Genomic DNA, 17,500 nt, shown 5'->3' on the forward strand with positions numbered 1-17,500 from the left:
AAATAAATATATGTTTCTCTGGGTGTGTGTGTGTGTGTGTGTGTGTGTGTGTGTGTGTGTGTGTGTTTATGGGGTGGCTTTTTTTTTAATTTTTACTTATGATTTTATTTTTTTAATTTATTTATTTATTATGTATACAGTGTTCTGTCTGTTTGTATGCCTGCTGGACATGAAGAGGGCACCAGACCTCATTACAGATGGTTGTGAGCCACCATGTCGTTGCTGGAATTGAACTCAGGACCTCTGGAAGAGCAGGCAATGCTCTTAACCTCTGAGCCATCTCTCCAGCCCATGGGGTGGCTTTTGAACTAACCAAGATGACTGGTTCCATATCTGGCAGAGAGGCAGGTGGATCTCTGGGAGTTTGAGGCCAGCTCTTTGTTGACAAGAGCTAGTTCCAAAGACAGGCTCCAAAGCAACAGAGAAATCCTGCCTTGGAAATCAAAACAAGAACACAAACCAAAAAAAAAAAATAATAATAATAATAAAACATAAATTAAATGAGAGAGAGAGAGAGAGAGAGAGAGAGAGAGAGAGAAGAAATGTTGATTTGTCGATTTACAGACAAGAAATAAGAAAAAAACAAAACCATAATACAAAACCATAATGTTACCAAGATGACAGCCTGGTTTATATAATGAGTTAAAGGTATTATACAGAGAAACCCTGCACCAAAAAAATAATAATAATAAAAGAAGAAAACAGAAAAAAAAACAAAGGAAGAAAAAAAACAAGGAAAAAGGATGGAAGGAAGGAAGGAAGGAAGGAAGGAAGGAAGAAAAAACAGGTGTTTTCCTTTTTTTTTCTTTGTTTATCTCAGGTTATTTTATTTTAATTTTTTTTTAATTGCAGCAGCAGCAGTATATTTTGGGCAGCTGCCTAGCTGGGTAATGGTGGCAGCACATTTCTTTATTCTCAGCCCTCAGAAAATCAGGAGAGGCAGAGGCAGGCAGATCGCTGTGAGTTTGAGGCCACCTTGTTCTGCAGTGTGAGTTTCAGGACAGGCAAAAGGACAGACACAGAGAAAACCCCTGTCTTGGGGGAAAAAAGTGTGTTTAGTGCAGGCCTTTAATTCCGGCACTAGGAAGCAGAGGTAGAGGCAGGGGCAGCTAGATCTCTGTGAGTCTGAGGCCAGCCTTGTCTACAAAGTGAGTTCCAGGGCAAACACAGGGAACCTCTATGTAGAAAAAACCACAAATAAACTAATAATAATAATAATAATCTAAGAGCTCAATTAATTGACTTCACCCACAATTCAAAAATAAAAAAAAAGAGTGTGTCTGACTGATCAGTGAAAGGACTATGTGGGCCAAGGGGCTGCCACAATTATGGCTTGGTGAGAGGGAGGAAACTGAGAGAAGGAGGGAGGGAGGGAGGCCTGCTTTCTTGGGGTTCTTTTTTGGTAGTTGTGTTTGTACAACCCCACACCCCACTTCTCATACTAAATACCGAGTCTGAGAAAATTAAAACAGCCGTGGAAAAATTCCCACTTGGATATCTGTTCCTGCCCTGTAAAACAAGAACCACAACAAAAATATCCATATCTAAGCAGACGAATTAAGTTGTAGCCTCACCCTTTAAAGGTTTAGCAAGGAGTTCTAGCTGTTGGGAAGGGCTGGTGACCTTGAACTTTACTAGTCTCTTAAATCTGCCCTCTCACTTTTACCAGGTGCCCTCAGGGACAGGAGTGGAGGCCAGGGCCCTTGCTACAGGAGATTTCCTAGATCACCTACAGGCGCTTAGGATTCCTGGGTCTGCTTAGAGAAAGACACACGATACAGGAGACACAGAGAAAAAAAAAATTTTTTTTTTTTTTTTTTTTTTTTTTCTGAGACAAGGATTCTCTGTAGCTTTGGCACCTGTCCTGGAACTGTAGACGACCAGGCTGGCCTCAAACTCACAGAGATCTGCCTGCCTCTGTCTGCCACAGAGAAAATTACAACAGCCATGGAATAATATGAAAAATTCTGATTTATGCCAGGCGGTGGTGGCGCACGCCTTTAATCCCAGCACTTGGGAGGCAGAGGCAGGCAGATCTCTGTGAGTTCGAGACCAGCCTGGTCTACAAGAGCTAGTTCCAGGACAGTCTCCAAAACCACAGAGAAACCCTGTCTCAAAAAACCAAAATAAATAAATAAATAAATAAATATAATAAAAATAAAATAAAATGTTAAAAAAAAAAAATCTGACTTTGATATCATTTCCAGGAATACTGATGCAGTGAATTATTTGGAGCATTTTCACTTCAGACAGAAAAAAATAAAAATGTCATTTTATTGATTTCTTTTAGAGGGTCTCTTTCCCACCAGGATGGTTTGCACTTGCTGGGTTTTGAAGATGATCTCCTGATCCTTGTATTCCCAGTTCCTGAGTGCTGCCGGCAGGACAGACATGGGCTCACTATACATTCGAGTTTTTGATGCAGTACTGAGAACCTGGAGCCCAAAGGACAAGGCTTCAGCTTCCCCTGCCCCTCTGACATAAGCCAGATACATAAATGATTACCCAGATTTTATTTAAATCTCTCAGTGTGGCTTGTGTATGTGGGGGAGACAGGGAAGGTATCACATTTCAAAACATTTTCATAACTGCACTTAGCACTGCATTCTTTTCCGTTTATTTTACTTTTATTTGAGAGTGTTTCCAATTGTGTAGGACTTAGTTAAATTTCTTAAGGAATTTTTTTATGATTTATTTAACTTTATTTTATGTGCAATGGTCTGAAGATGTCAGATCACCCAGAAACTACTGAATTTACAATCACTATGAGCTGCCATGCAGGTGCTGGGAATTGAACCCAATTTCTCTGGACGAGCCACGAAACTAGCTCTCCGGGCTCTTAATTTAAAAGTTTATTCATGTGTCTCTGGATGTGCCTGTGCCTGTGTTTGGTTTGTGTGTGTGTTGTGGGGGTGGGGGTGGGGGGTGGCTTTTGACCTCACCAGACAAAGGCATTCAAGAGCACTGGCTCCATATTTAGCAGAAATAGGATCTCTGGGAGTTTTAGGACAGCCTGGTCTACAAGAAAGGAGCTAGTTTTAAGAACAGTCTCCAAAGCAGCAGAGAAACCCTGTCTCATAAAGCAAAACACAAAACCAAATATACATAAATATAGATAGATAGATAGATAGATAGATAGATAGATAGATAGATAGATAGATGACAGCTAGGGCTGTTACACAGAGAGACCATGCCTCAAGAATTAACTAATAAAAGAAGGGAAAAAAAAGCAAGAGAGCAAGAAAGCAAAAAATCAAGTAAGCAAGATGATAAAACACCTCCAAGATCAGGGAGACCAAAGCAGGCAGATCACTGTGAGTTTAAGGCTACTTTGTTCTGCACATTGAGATTCAGGTTAGGCAAAGTGACACAGAGAAACCCTGTTTTCAAAAAAAAAAAAATGTGTTTAGTGTACGCCTTTAATGCCAGCACTAGAAGGCAGAGGCAGGCGGATCTCTGTTAGTCTGAGGCCAGTCTTGTTTACAAAGTGAGTTCCAGGGCACACAAGGATACACAAGGAAACCCCGTGTTGCAAAACCACAAATAAACAAACAGATAATAACAATAAAAATATTTGAGAGTTCAAATAATTGACCTCATCCACAATAAAAAAATATAAAAATAAAAATATCAAAAGCTCTTGAATGGGGGCTGGAGAGATGGCTCAGCGGTTAAGAGCATTGCCTGCTCTTCCAAAGGTCCTGAGTTCAATTCCCAGCAACCACATGGTGGCTCACAACCATCTGTAATGGGGTCTGGTGCTCTCTTCTGGCCTTCAGACATACACAGAGAAAGAATATTGTATACATAATAAATAAATATTTATTTAAAAAAATGCATTTGAACGCATCGGCACAGGAGACCGCTTCCTAAATCTAACTCCAGTACAGAATATCGTCACTAACCCCACATCAGACAGAGGTCTGATCTCCAAAATATACAAAGAACTCAAGACATTGGTCATTTCAAGAACAAATAATCCAATTCACAAAATGGAGGTACAGACCTAAACAGAGAACTCTCAACCGAGAAATCTAAAATGGCTGAAAGACACTTAAGGAAATGTTCAACATCCTTAGTCATCAGAGATAGGTAAATCAAAACAGCTCTGAGATTCCACTTTATACCTGTAAGGATGGCCAAGATCAAAAACACTGATGACAACTTATGCTGGAGAGGATGTGGGGAAAAGGGAACACTGCTGCATTGCTGGTGGGAATGCAAGCTGGTACAGCCCCCTTTGGATGTCAGTGTGGCGATTTCTCAGAAAATTAGGAAACAACCTTCCTCAAGACCCAGCAATACCACTTTTAGGTATATATGTAAAGGATGCTCAATTGTGCCACAAGGACATGGGCTCAACTATGTTCATAGCAGCATTGTTTGTCATAGCCAGAACCTGGAAGTAGCCTAAATGCCCTCTGACTGAAGAATGGATGAGGAAAATGTGGTATACTTACACAATGGAGTACTTACTACACAGCAGAAAAGAATAATGACATCTTGAATTTTGCAGGCAAATGGATGAAGCTAGGAAACATCATTTTGAGGAAAGTAACCCAGACCCTAAAAGACAATTACCACATATACTCACTCATAAGTGATTTTTAAACATAAAGCTCACAAATCACAATCCCGGAGAACCTAGACAACAATGAGGACCCTAAGAGAGACATACATAGATCTAAAATACATGAGTAGTAGAAAAAGACAAGATCTCCTGAGAGCATGGGAACCTTGGGAGAGGGTTGAAGGGGAGACATGGAAGAGAGCAAAGAAAAATGTAGAGCTTAACAAAAATAAATATAAGAAACAAAGGCGGGTGGTGGTGGCACATTCTTTTAATCCCAGCACTTGGGAGGCAAAGGCAGGTGGATCTTTGTGAATTTGAGGCCAGCCTGGTCTACAAGGGTTAGTTCCAAAGCTACAGAGAAACCCTGTCGTGAAAAACCAAAAATAAATAAATAAATAAATAGGCATGGATTTTTTTAAAAAAAATCAAACGCAAACTAAGTAGAAATAACTACTTTCGGTATGCCATTCAAGAATTAGGGAACCCTTTATGGGAGACACATGGGAGACACAGGCAGAAGGACATCTGTGAGTTAAAATCCAGACTCATCTACCAAGTGAGATCACAAGACTCATGCACTGTCTTATAGGTCCTAAACTCCCATGGTCCAGTTTCTAGGACCAAGGAGACAGTTGATAATGTCTCCTTCTTCTTTCTTTCCTTCCTTTTTTTGTGTGTGTGTGTGTGGGGGGGGGGGGGGTGTTTGGTTAAACTTTTATATATTTTTTTTTTATTTGGGTTGGGGGCCTCTCTATAAAGCCTGGAAATTCACAGATGTGCACCACAATAACCAGGGTCAGTTTCTTGTAGATTTAGTTTAATTTCAAATTTTGTTTGTATCTCTTGGTCTGCACCAAGTGTGTCCCTGTGGGGGTAGGGGGCAGGGAAGTTGTCCTATTTTAGAACATTTTATTTTACTTTTATTTGAGACAGTCTTTCTGGTTGTGTAGAACTTATTTTAATTTCAAATTTTTAAAGAATTTTTTTATGATTTATTTAACTTTATTTTATGTGCAGTCGTGTGAAACTGGATTTACAATCACTTATGAGCTGCTGCCTTGTGGGGGTTACATCTCAGGAGCACAAGAACCCAAATCTGTGCTGTACTCCCTGTCACCAAAAGAGGTCACTAGATCCCCACCATGTGGTTTCTGGACATTCCAGAAATTCCATCTCTCCAGTTCTCATTCTTTCATTGTTCCTCCTGCATGCCTGCGTCTAGTGAGAGAGTGGGCAACTTTCCTCCCTGCTTCTCTGTGTCTGTGTCTGTCACATCCTGGATAGCCAGAGTGCCCGCCATCTCTGCCTGAGATAGATGTGGCTGGCAGCCCTGGGGCTGGGGGAAAGGGAGAGAGTGGGTTCCCTGGAGAGCCTTGGGCAGAGGCTCTGTGGATTCCCTGCCGGAGGCCTCACTGCCTCTGAGGAGCCCGTGGGGGAGGGGGAAAGGGAAGGTCAACCAGAGAGTCCTGCCTGGCTTTTGCTTTGCTTTGTTTTTGTTTTTGTTTGTTTGTTTATTTTATTTTCAGCTGTGACCAGGTCTGGATCCAGGACAGACTCAAAAGCTAGAGAGAAATCCTGTCTCAGAAACCAAAAATAAATAAATACATAAATAAACACATAAACAAATACATAAACTAATAAATGAATGGATAGATAGATAGCCAGACAGAGAGAGAGATGATAAAACACCTTCAAGATCAGGGAGACCAAGGCTGGCAGATCACTGTAAGTTTAAAGCTACCTTGTTCTGCAGATTGAGATTCAGGACAGGTAAAGTGACACAGAGAAACCCTGTTTTCAAAAAAAGGTGGGGGCTGGAGAGATGGCTCTGCGGTTAAGAGTGCTGACTGCTCTTCCAGAGGACCCAGGTTCAATTCCTACCACCCACACGGCAGTCAACAGCTGTCTGTAACTCCAAGATCTGACACCCTCAGATAGACATACATGCAGGCAAAACACCAATGCCGATAAAATAAATTATTAGGAAAATAAATATATAAAAAAGGTTGTTTAGCCTTTAATCCCAGCATTAGGAGGCAGAGGCAGATGGCTCTCTGTGAGTCTGAGGCCAGTTTTGTCTACAAAGTGAGTCCCAGGGCATACGCATACAAGGGCACACAACGAAATCCTATGTTGAACAACCACAAATAAACAAACAAATAAAGAGATAATAACAATAAAAATATTTGAGAGTTCAAATAATTGACTTCATCCACAATAAAAGAATATAAAAATAAAAATATCAAACGCATTTGAACGCATCAGCACAGGAGACCGCTTCCTAAATAGAACCCCAGTAGCACAGACACTGAGAGAAACAATTAATAAGTGAGAGAGACCTCCTGAAACTGAAAAGCTTCTGTAAAGCAAAGAACACGGCCAACAAGACAAAATGACGGCCTTACAGAATGGAAAAAGATCTTCACTAACCCCACATCAGACAGAGGTCTGTCTGATCTCCAAAACATACAAAGAACACAAGACATTGGTCATCTCAAGAACAAATAATCTAACTCACAAAATGGAGTACAGACTTAAACAGAGAACTCTCAACCGAGGAATCTAAAATGGCTGAAAGACACTTAAGGAAATGTTCAACATGCTTAGTCATCAGAGAAATGCAAATCAAAACAAGTTTCTAGAAACAAGGAGACAGTTCATAATGTTTCTTTCTTCTTTTCTTCCTTCTTTTTTTTTTTTGGTTGAACTTTTATATATATATATATATATATATATATATATATATATATATATATATATTTTTTTTTTTTTTTTTTTTTAATTTGGGATGGGGGCCTCTCTCCAAAACCTGGGAATTCACAGAGGTACACCTGTCTCTGTCTCTTGGATGATAGAATAAAAGATGTGCACCACAGTGACAATCCAACTAAGTTTTTAGTATCTCATTCTATTAATTTCATGTACATTTAGTTTCATTTCAAATTTTGTTTGTATCTCTTGGTCTGCACCCAAGTGTGTCCTTGGTGGGGGGGGGGGCATGGAAGGTGCCCTATTTCAGAACATTTTATTTAACTTTTATTTGAGACAGTCTTTCCAGTTGTGTAGAACTTAGTTTTCATTTCAAATTTTTAATGACCAGGAAGGATGAAAGCATTCAAAAGGACTGGTTCCATATCTGGCAGAGAGGCAGGTGGATCTCTGGGAGTTTGAGGCCAGCCTGGTCGACGAGGGCTAGTTCCAAAGACAGGCTCCAAAGCAACAGAGAAAACCCTGCCTTGAAAATCAAAACAAAAACACAAACAAAAATAAAAAACATAAATTAAATCTGTGAGAGAGAGAGAGAGAGAGAGAGAGAGAGGAGAGAGAGAGAGAGAGAGAGAGAGAGAGAGAGAGAAATGATTAAACAGGAAATAAGAAAAAAACCAAAACCATAATGTCACCAAGATTACAGCCTGGTTTATATAGTGAGTTAAAGGTATTATACAGAGAAACCCTGTACCAAAAAAATAATAAAAGAAGAAAACAGAAAAAAAAACAAGGAAGGAAGAAAAGAAGGAAAAAAGGAAAGAAGGAAGAAAAACTGGTGTTTTCCTTTTTTTCTTTGTTTATCTCAGGTTATTTTTTTTTTATTGCTGCCGCAGCAGCAGTATATTTTGGGCAGCTGCCTAGCTGGGTAATGGTGGCAGCACATTTCTTTATTCTCAGTTCTCAGCCCTCAGAGATCAGGAGAGGCAGAGGCAGGCAGATCGCTGTGAGTTTGAGGCTACCTTGTTCTGCAGGCAAAGCGACGACAGACACAGAGAAACTAAAAGTGTGTTTAGTACAGGCCTTTTATTCCGGCACTAGGAGGCAGAGGTAGAGGCAGGGAGGGGCAGCTAGATCTCTGTGAGTCTGAGGCCAGCCTTGTCTACAAAGTGAGTTCCAGGGCAAACAAGCATACAAAGGGAATCCCTATGTGGAAAAACCACAAATAAACAAATAATAATAATGATGATGATGATAATAATCTAAGAGCTCAATTAATTGACTTCACCCACAATTCAAAAATTAAAAAATAAAACAAAGAGTGTGTCTGACCGATCAGTGAAAGGACTATGTGGGCCAAGGGGCTGCCACAATTATGGATTGGTGAGAGGGAGGAAAGGAGGGAGGCAGCAAGGGCAGTTCCCAGTCACCTAAATGCCTTTCAAAGACATTTCACCATGGCAACCACTCGCTTGCTTTCTTGGGGTTTCTTTTCTTCAGTAGTTGTGTTTGTACAACCTACCCCACACCCCACTTCTCATACTAAATACAGAGTCTGGGAAAATTAAAGCAGCTGTGGAAAAATTCCCACTTGGATATCTTTTCCTGCCCAGTAAAACAAAAACGACTATAACAGGGCTGGAGAGATGGCTCAGAGGTTAAGAGCACTGACTGCTTTTCCAGAGGTCCTGAGTTCAATTCCCAGCAACCACATGGTGGCTTACAACCATCTATAATGAGACCTGGTGCCCCCTTCTGGCTTGCAGGCACACGTGGAAGGAATGCTATACACATAATATAATAAATAAATTTAAAAAAAAAAACGACTATAACAAAAATATGCATATCTAAAAAAAACAAAAAAATAAAATAAAAAAATACATATCTAAGCAGACCAATCAAGTTGTAGCCTCACCCTTTATTTTTATTTATTTATTTATTTATTTATTTATTTATTTATTTATTGGCTTTTCAAGACAAGTTTTCTCTGTAGCTTTGGTGCCTGTCCTGGAACTCCCAGAGATTTGCCTGCCTCTGCCTCCAGAGTGCTGGGATTAAAGGCGTGCACCACCACTGCCCGCCTTAGACTCACCCTTTAATGGTTCAGCAAGGAGTTCTAGCTGTTAGGAAGGGCTGGTGACCTTGAACTTTACTAGTCTCTGAAATCTGCCTTCTCACTTTTACCAGGTGCCCTCAGGGACAGGAGTGGAGGCCAGGGCCTGTAGCTTTGGCTTGTACATTTACTTCAATTTTAATTTTTTTGTCTTGTTTTTCGAAACAGGGTTTCCCTGGGTAACAGTCCTAGCTAATCTGGAACTAGCTCTTGTAGACCAGGCTGGCTTCCAACTCCCAAGAAATTCACCTGCCTCTGCCCCCTGTGTGCTGGGAATAAAGGCATGTGCCACCACCACATTTATTTAAACCTCTCTCTCGGTGTGCCTGTGTATGTGGGGGAGACAGGGAAGGTGTCATATTTCCAAACATTTTCAAAAAGATTGTATTTGCAGCATAAGTGTTCAGAAAGAAGAAGTCCTGGGCCATGTAGTAAAATAGTTTGTCTGAAACACAAATAAAAAGACAGGTCCTGTCTCAAAAAAAAAAAAAAAAATCAAATTAAAATGTGAAATAAAACAAAGAAGGGGCTTTTTGTTTTGTTTTGTTTTCTATGAAACCTGAAAATGGCTGAATTCAACAATTATCCAACTTCAGCAAGAAGGTACTGTTTCCCAGCTTCAACCAGAAAACAGCAAATATGCACATCTAGGCCCTGTCAACAGAAGAGGGCACTAGATTTCCACCATGTGGTTTCTGGAAAGTCCAGAAATTCCATCTCTCCATTTCTGATTCTTTCAATCACTGCAGGCAGGCCTGCATTTAGTGAGAGAGTGGACACCACTCCTCGTTCCTTCCTGTTTCTCACGTGTTCATGTCATAAACACGCGCACATGTGTTTATGGGGTGGCTTTTGAACTAACCAAGATGACTGGTTCCATATCTGGCAGAGAGGCAGTTGGATCTCTGGGAGTTTGAGGACAGCCTGGTCGACAAGAGCTAGTTCTAAGACAACAGAGAAACCATGCCTTGAAAATCAAAACCAAAACACAAACAAAAATAAATAAATAAATGAATGAATAAATAAATACATAAAATAAAACATGAATTAAATGAGAAAGAGAGAGGGAGAAGAAATGTCAATTTGTCAATTTTCAGACCAGAAATAAGAAAAAACAAAACCATAATGTCACCAAGATGACAGCCTGGTTTATATAGTGAGTTAAAGGTATTATACAGAGAAACCAAAAATAAAAAATAATAAAAGAAGAAAACAGGAAGGAAGGAAGGAAGGAAGGAAGGAAGGAAGGAAGGAAGGAAGGAAAAATAGGTGCTTTCCTTTTTTTCTTTGTTTATCTCAGGTTATTTATTTTTATTTAATTTTTTTCTAAAATTGCAGCAGCAGCAGTATATTTTGGGCAGCTGACTACTATCATGGAAGCGTTCAGAAAGAAGTCCTGGGCCATGTAGTGAGATAGATTGTCTGGAGCATAAATAAAAAGCCAATTCCTGTCTCAAAAAAAGAAAAAAAAATCAAGTTAAAATGTGAAATAATAAAATAAATAAGGGTGGTTTTTTGTTTGTTTTTTTTTTTTTTTTTTTGCAATGAGTGAATTCAAGTCAACAACTTTCAATTTCCCAACTCCAACAGGAAAGGCTGCAGATATCCATATCAAAGAGGTCCAGTGGAGCTGTAGCCACACCCTTTAATGCTTGTGTCCCAAGGACACAGAGTTTAGGAAAGAAATGATCTTGATCTTTTTTTCAGGAGATCTGAAAACTCAAAACAGCAACCAAACACACACCAAGTAGGAAGAAATGACAGAGAGGCAGGGGGAGTTCAAGGCCAGCCTCACCTACCAAGGACATTCCAGGACTGTTCCTAGATAAACCCTGTCCTCACAAAACCAAACACACACACACACACACACACACACACACACACACACACACACACACACACAAAACCCAGAAGAATAAGGAAAGTGTTCCTGAAACACCACAAACCAGCTAGATTGCACTTAATAGCAATCAAAAGTGGGTGAAATATAAAATGGAGAGAAATTCTTTGATGAAATCCAACCCTCTTTCTTGGTCAAAGCTGTACAGCCAATAGAACTAGAGGGAGGGAACATGTGTCCATCTCTCAATAAAAAAAGAAAAAAGGCTAGAATCTCACTGTGAGCGTAAAAGATGAAAATCTTACAGCTGACACCATCCAGTCTCAAGTTAGAAAAACTTGAAATGATGCAACAGGAGACAGACAGTTTCCCAATGAACTCTTGCTATTCTCCTGGGGAAGTTTTGTTCCTGAGGGTTTTTTTTTTTTTTTTTTTTTTTGATTTTTCGAGACAGGGTTTCTCTGTAGCTTTGGAGCCTGTCCTGGCACTAGCTCTTCTAGACCAGGCTGGCCTCGAACTCACAGAGATCCACCTGCCTCTGCCTCCCAAGTGCTGGGATTAAAGGCGTGCACCACCACCGCCGGCTCTGAGGGTTTTTGGAACAACTAAAATCCCTCTTATCTTTTTGTTTTGTTTTGTTTTCCATGCCCCCTCAGAGGACACCTGGATGTTTTTTAAGGATTTGGTTTTATTTTATTTAAGTATTTTGTTCCTCAGACATAACTCTGAAAACACTAATACGTAATAGCCAGTTTCTATTCAGTTCAGTTCAGATTTTTACCAAAACCTCCTGTCTGGCATGTCTCTTTCTTTGTTGAGTTCCTGTACTTACAGAAGCCAAGAGATAGCTGGCAGCCATCCATAGAAAATGCCCTCTCCCTTTGAACACGGCCCTCCTTTGGTCTGAGTTTCTCACACAGCTCTGATGATGCAGGAGGATGCCAAGGGCCCAGTTGGTGCCTCAGCCCGATGCCTGCATCTGTGCCTTGGCAGCAGCTATTCATGTCTTGCCACTCAGAGTCAAATTCCCTTAAGTTTAGCCTTCCCTAAGTGCTTGTTCACTTCAGAGGACTCAACCCTCATCTTCCGTGTCCTCCTGGCCTAATTTCTCATATTACTGATTTACTGAGTATGAATCAGTAATATGAGATGTTCCGGAGAGGGAGGAAGGGACATTCATGAAAAAAGTGAGTGTTCAACTAACTAACTCCCCATGGGTGAAGGAAGTAGTGAAAGGATTTTAATGAAGCAGAGAGAAATGTCTGGTTTTGGAAGGAGGAAATCCTGAATGGCTCCCTCTGTGTCGCAGGAGAGACTCCTGGAAAGGAAACCTCAGGTTTCCGGTCAGTCGGTCGGTTGGTCAGTTCGGGGAGAAATATTAGCAAGGAGGTAAAGGCCGTGCCTCACGACATCAGCAGTCCCTTCTCTGGAAATTCTACGGTATCCCGGAGAGCTCTCGGAATTTTGTGATGTCACTCGTGTCCTAGAAACGCCAAGTGCCCTCAAGATACACTCTCTCGGTGCCTATAAGACTCAGTTCTAGACATGTTGTCTAGAGAATGGAGATCATGGAGAGGCCAGAGGGAGGAAGAAGAAAGCTGACCTCAGATCTCAGAGGAAAACACGGAGAAATAATTAGTGGTCCTGGGGAAGACGAAGTGAGTTCACCACTAGCAGGGACTAGAGAGATTTCTGGATGTGATGGCTTTGAGACTTCCAGGGCTAGGGCTCAGGAACTGGGAGGTTTCTGGAATGAAATAGGTCTGTCTTGTTTCTCTGAGTTCCTAAAGGGCCAACCCACATCAAAGATTCACGATAGTTGATTTGACAAAGTCGGGAATTGACAAGGAGTGCGGAAGGAGTCAGTGAGATTTCAATACCAGCACTGCACACACACACACCCCCCCCCCCCCCCCCCCGGTCCTTTTCGTTGTGTAGCAATAATAATAGAGAAGGGGGAATAGCGCTCTGCCAAAGCCCGTATTTTGTTTTTTAATAGTCCAGGTGTGTTATTTCTTTTTGTACATCAGGCCATGAATTCGTAGGGAATGGGCTCCAGCAGCTCAGGCTCCTTCCCGTTAGTCCTCGCGAAGTGTGCTTCTCTGGGTTCGCTTGAGCTGAACCCAGGTGCCCTTCTCTTTGTCTTCCTTTTCCTTCTGGTCGTTCTCCTTCACCCGCTTCAGAAAGCTGTCTCTGCTCTTCGAGTGCTTGATGTGTTCAATCCGCACATTAATTCTCTTGGCAAGAATCTTGCCCTTAACTCGCTTGTTTACAATGATGCCCACAGCATGCTGGGTGACATTGTAGACTCTTCCGGTTTTGCCGTGGTAACATTTATGGGGCATTCCTTTTTGAACAGTGCCCATTCCCTTGATGTCTATAATATCGCCCTTCTTGTAGATTCGTGGCCAAAGGAACAACTCCATGTTTCCTAAAGGGCCTAGAGAACATATAGCGAGTGCCCCTCCTCTTTCCCTTTGTGTTTGTCATTTTGGCGAGTTACCGAAAGATGGCTACCGCGGCCGAAAGGCCCAAAGCCCATATTTTACCATACCTTATATCACAGCCATTAACAGGGTTGAGGCATCAAGTGCTGCAGTCAGTCTGACTCCTGTGATCCCCTAAGGTTTCTAGCTTCCCAGTTATGAATGACACCCTGGTCTCCAGTTCAGCTTGAGAGCTCTTTAAGAGCCAATGGATGAGAGAGTGGGAAGAGACTGCCTTTTTTTTTTCTTTTTCCATTTCTTTCTTTCTTTCTTTCTTTCTTTCTTTCTTTCTTACTTTCTTTTGCTGTTTTGTTTTGTTTTTCAAGAAAGGGTTTCTTTGTGTATCTTGGGCTGTCCTAAAACTCACTCTGTAAATCAGGCCATCTTTGAATTCACAGAGATCTGTGTGTGTGCTGTGATTAAAGGCATGCACACACCACAGCCCGGCTGATCCGGCTGAGACTGCAATTTCTTGTTAGCTCTGGGTAAGTGACAATGGCTCTGTGTTGTGAATCTCTGTGAATCCAGACTATGTTATGTCCTTCAATGACATGAGTCTGAAGCATCAAGCACCCATCCCTATACTCCCTGAGGTCTCTGAAGTCACGGTGCATCCTTAAAGGCTTAGAAAGCTTTTCCCTGGTTCACCTTTGTGTGTGTGTGTGTGTGTGTGTGTGTGTGTGTGTGTGTGTGTGTGTGTGTTTTGTTCTATCTAGGAGAAGCACCATAGCAGTTGCATAGTGACTGAGAAATTTGATTTTTAGGAAATGATTTTTCATATATGTGAGTGGTCTCTCCATAGCCACTCATCTTTTCTTAAACTTGAGTATAGGAATGAATGAATGAATGATCCCTCCCTCCCTCTCTCCCTCCCTCCCTCCCTCCCTCCCTCCCTCCCTCCCTCCCTCTCTCTTCATGGGAACGAGTATCTGGTCTTGCATTGAGGGCTCCCCAGTTCTCAGCATCTCCAGCCCAACCTGTCACAAGCTGATCACACATTTGCAAACTTGGGATATATTCTGCTGAATTTTTGGGATAATGAATTTCATCAACTATGGGACTAACTTTGTTCTGACAGGACACTCACAATCTCTCCTCATCACACCCACATAGTGTAACAACTTTGTGGTTCCTCCATAATGTGCTTATTTCTGTCAGGGAACTGAAAGCCAGCCAGCCGGCCAGCCAGCCAGCCAGCCAGCCAGCCAGCCAGCCAGCCAGCCAGCCAACACTATCTTTCCTTGTTTCTCAGTTTGTTCTTATATTCTGTCCCCCCCCCCACGTTTAAAAAATTTATTTATTTATTTATTTTTTTTAAATATTTATTTATTTATTTATTAAGTATACAATATTCTGTCTGTGTGTATGTCTGCAGGCCAGAAGAGGGCACCAGACCTCTTTACAGATGGTTGTGAGCCACCATGTGGTTGCCGGGAATTGAACTCAGGACCTTTGGAAGAGCAGGCAATGCTCTTAACCACTGAGCCATCTCTCCAGCCCAAATTTATTTATTTTTATCTTATGTGCATTTGTGTTTTTGCCATGGCTCTCGGGCTCCTGGATTACAGACAGCTGTGAGCTGTGATGCTGGGAGACATGGAGCATCTCTCTCTATAGCCCTGCCTGGAAAACTTTCAGAGTTCACTCTGCCCCCTGAGTAAAGGTGTTATGCTTCCTTTTATTGTATATTTAGTGTTTGTGTTTGTGTGTGTGTGTGTGTGTGTGTGTGTGTGAGAGAGAGAGAGAGAGAGAGATTCATTATGAAATAAAAGGCAGTCAACAACAGCAAATTTTGTATTTATTTGTTCATCCATCCACGTATTTGCTTACTTACATACTTTATTTATTTACAGTGGAAGACTTAATTCAGTAAGAATGATCAGAAGGGTAGGTAGGGTATCCTTGGGAAAAGAGTAAGATATCACGATGACTTTCCCTTCCGAGAGGGAGCTTTCTGGGTAGACGTGAAACTGCAGTTTCAAGCGCCTGCTTTCCACAAGACCTTTTCCAAGGTCAGGCATTTCTTAGGTAAGCAAGGATCTCAGTCAGTTCCCTTTGAGGAACTCAACGTTAACGTCTGACTGGTGCCTATTGTCAAGGCCAATGGGACACTCCTCAGCCCCTCCCTGACCTGACGTGACCTGAGAAGCCACACCCCACCCCAGTTCACAGGCCCCTCTTAATCTATCTAACTAACTGTACAGCATAAAACGTGGAATCTCTTCTCAATGAAATGCTGTTGTCAGCCATTCGAAGACTTTATTCTCATCTCAGATCAGATGATCCTGTCCAGCAGGGATGTCTTCTTTCCGTGTTTCTTCTTCTTTTGTATGTTGCAGTCAGTTCAGATGTGCTGGTATATGGAGAGAGAGAGAGAGAGAGAGAGAGAGAGAGAGAGAGAGAGAGAATTGCTTTTTATTTATTTGAAGAGTTTTAATGATTCAGCTATTTCCAGCCTTATTTACCAGCACCTTTATTATTACCAGCGAGCACCTTCCTCTGAAAACATTGGAACCCCCCCATCTGTACATGTCATGCACGTGCGTGTGTGCGTATGTATGTATGTATGTGCGAGCGCGTGTGTATCCCATCTATCTATCCCTTCATCAATTTCCATTTTAGGAGCTGCTTTGCTGACACTCACCCAGAACCAGTGACATGGAGGCCACCATTTTCTTAGCCAGTGACAGTCAGGAGACAGAAAGAAAGAAAGAAAGAAAGAAAGAAAGAAAGAAAGGATGTACATTCCCAAAGAAAGAAAAAAATTAAGTAAATTGTAAAAAGTAAAAAAAAAAATCAAGAAAGTAAGTAAATACATACATAAAAATAGACAAATAAAGAATGAATAAATAATAATTGAAACATTCAATAAGTAAATAAGTGAGTCATGCTAAATCAGCAGATAAACAGATATATGAAAGAAGGAAGTGAAGGAATGAATGAACAAGTAAGTAAATAGGTGGGTCATTTTTTAAAGAAGTAAGTAAATGAGATGGGCTGAACAGATAGATAAGTAAGCAAGCAAAGAAATACACAAGAAGCAAGCAATCGTGAAAAAAAAATGAGACACATCCATTCAATCCATAAAAGACAAAACATGGAAATAAACATGTAAACTGGTCGACCCACCCACGTTCACTCAGCTGCCCCACCCAAAGCAGGAGGGAGGTCTCTGTCCAGCAGGGCCGTCTTCTTTCCAAGTTGCAGTCAGTCAGATCTCTGGGAAAACAGAAAAGAAAGCAATTGTTTTCTACTTGAACAGTTTTTAATATTATTCGAACGAATTAATAATCAGCTATTCAGGGGCTGGAGAGATGGCTCAGTGGTTAAGAGCATTACCTGCTCTTCCAAAAGTCCTGAGTTCAATTCCCAGCAACCACATGGTGGCTCACAACCATCTGTAATGAGATCTGATGCCCCTTTCTGGCCTGCAGGCATACACACAGACAGAATATTGCATACATAATAAATAAATATTTAAAAAAAAATAATAATCAGCTATTCATTCCCAGCCTTATTTACAACTAGATGACCACCACCGAGCACCTTCCTCTCACAGCTAGCCCCTTCTCCCCCTGCCCCATCTTGATGGATGGATGGATGGATGATAGATAGATAAATAAATAAATAGATAGAAAAGATAGATAGAGAGATAGGTAAATAAATAAATGAATAATAAATAAATAAATAAGTGCTTGATGAGTAGGACGGGCTGGGATAGAGAAAAAAAACAAAACAAGCCACCAACACATTAAAAACTGACATCAGTCAATCAAGACATG

The sequence above is a fragment of the Microtus oregoni genome, unplaced genomic scaffold (assembly GCF_018167655.1).
Source record: "Microtus oregoni isolate MIOR12 unplaced genomic scaffold, Mior012 000060F_022, whole genome shotgun sequence".
Taxonomy (NCBI): Eukaryota; Metazoa; Chordata; class Mammalia; order Rodentia; family Cricetidae; genus Microtus; species Microtus oregoni.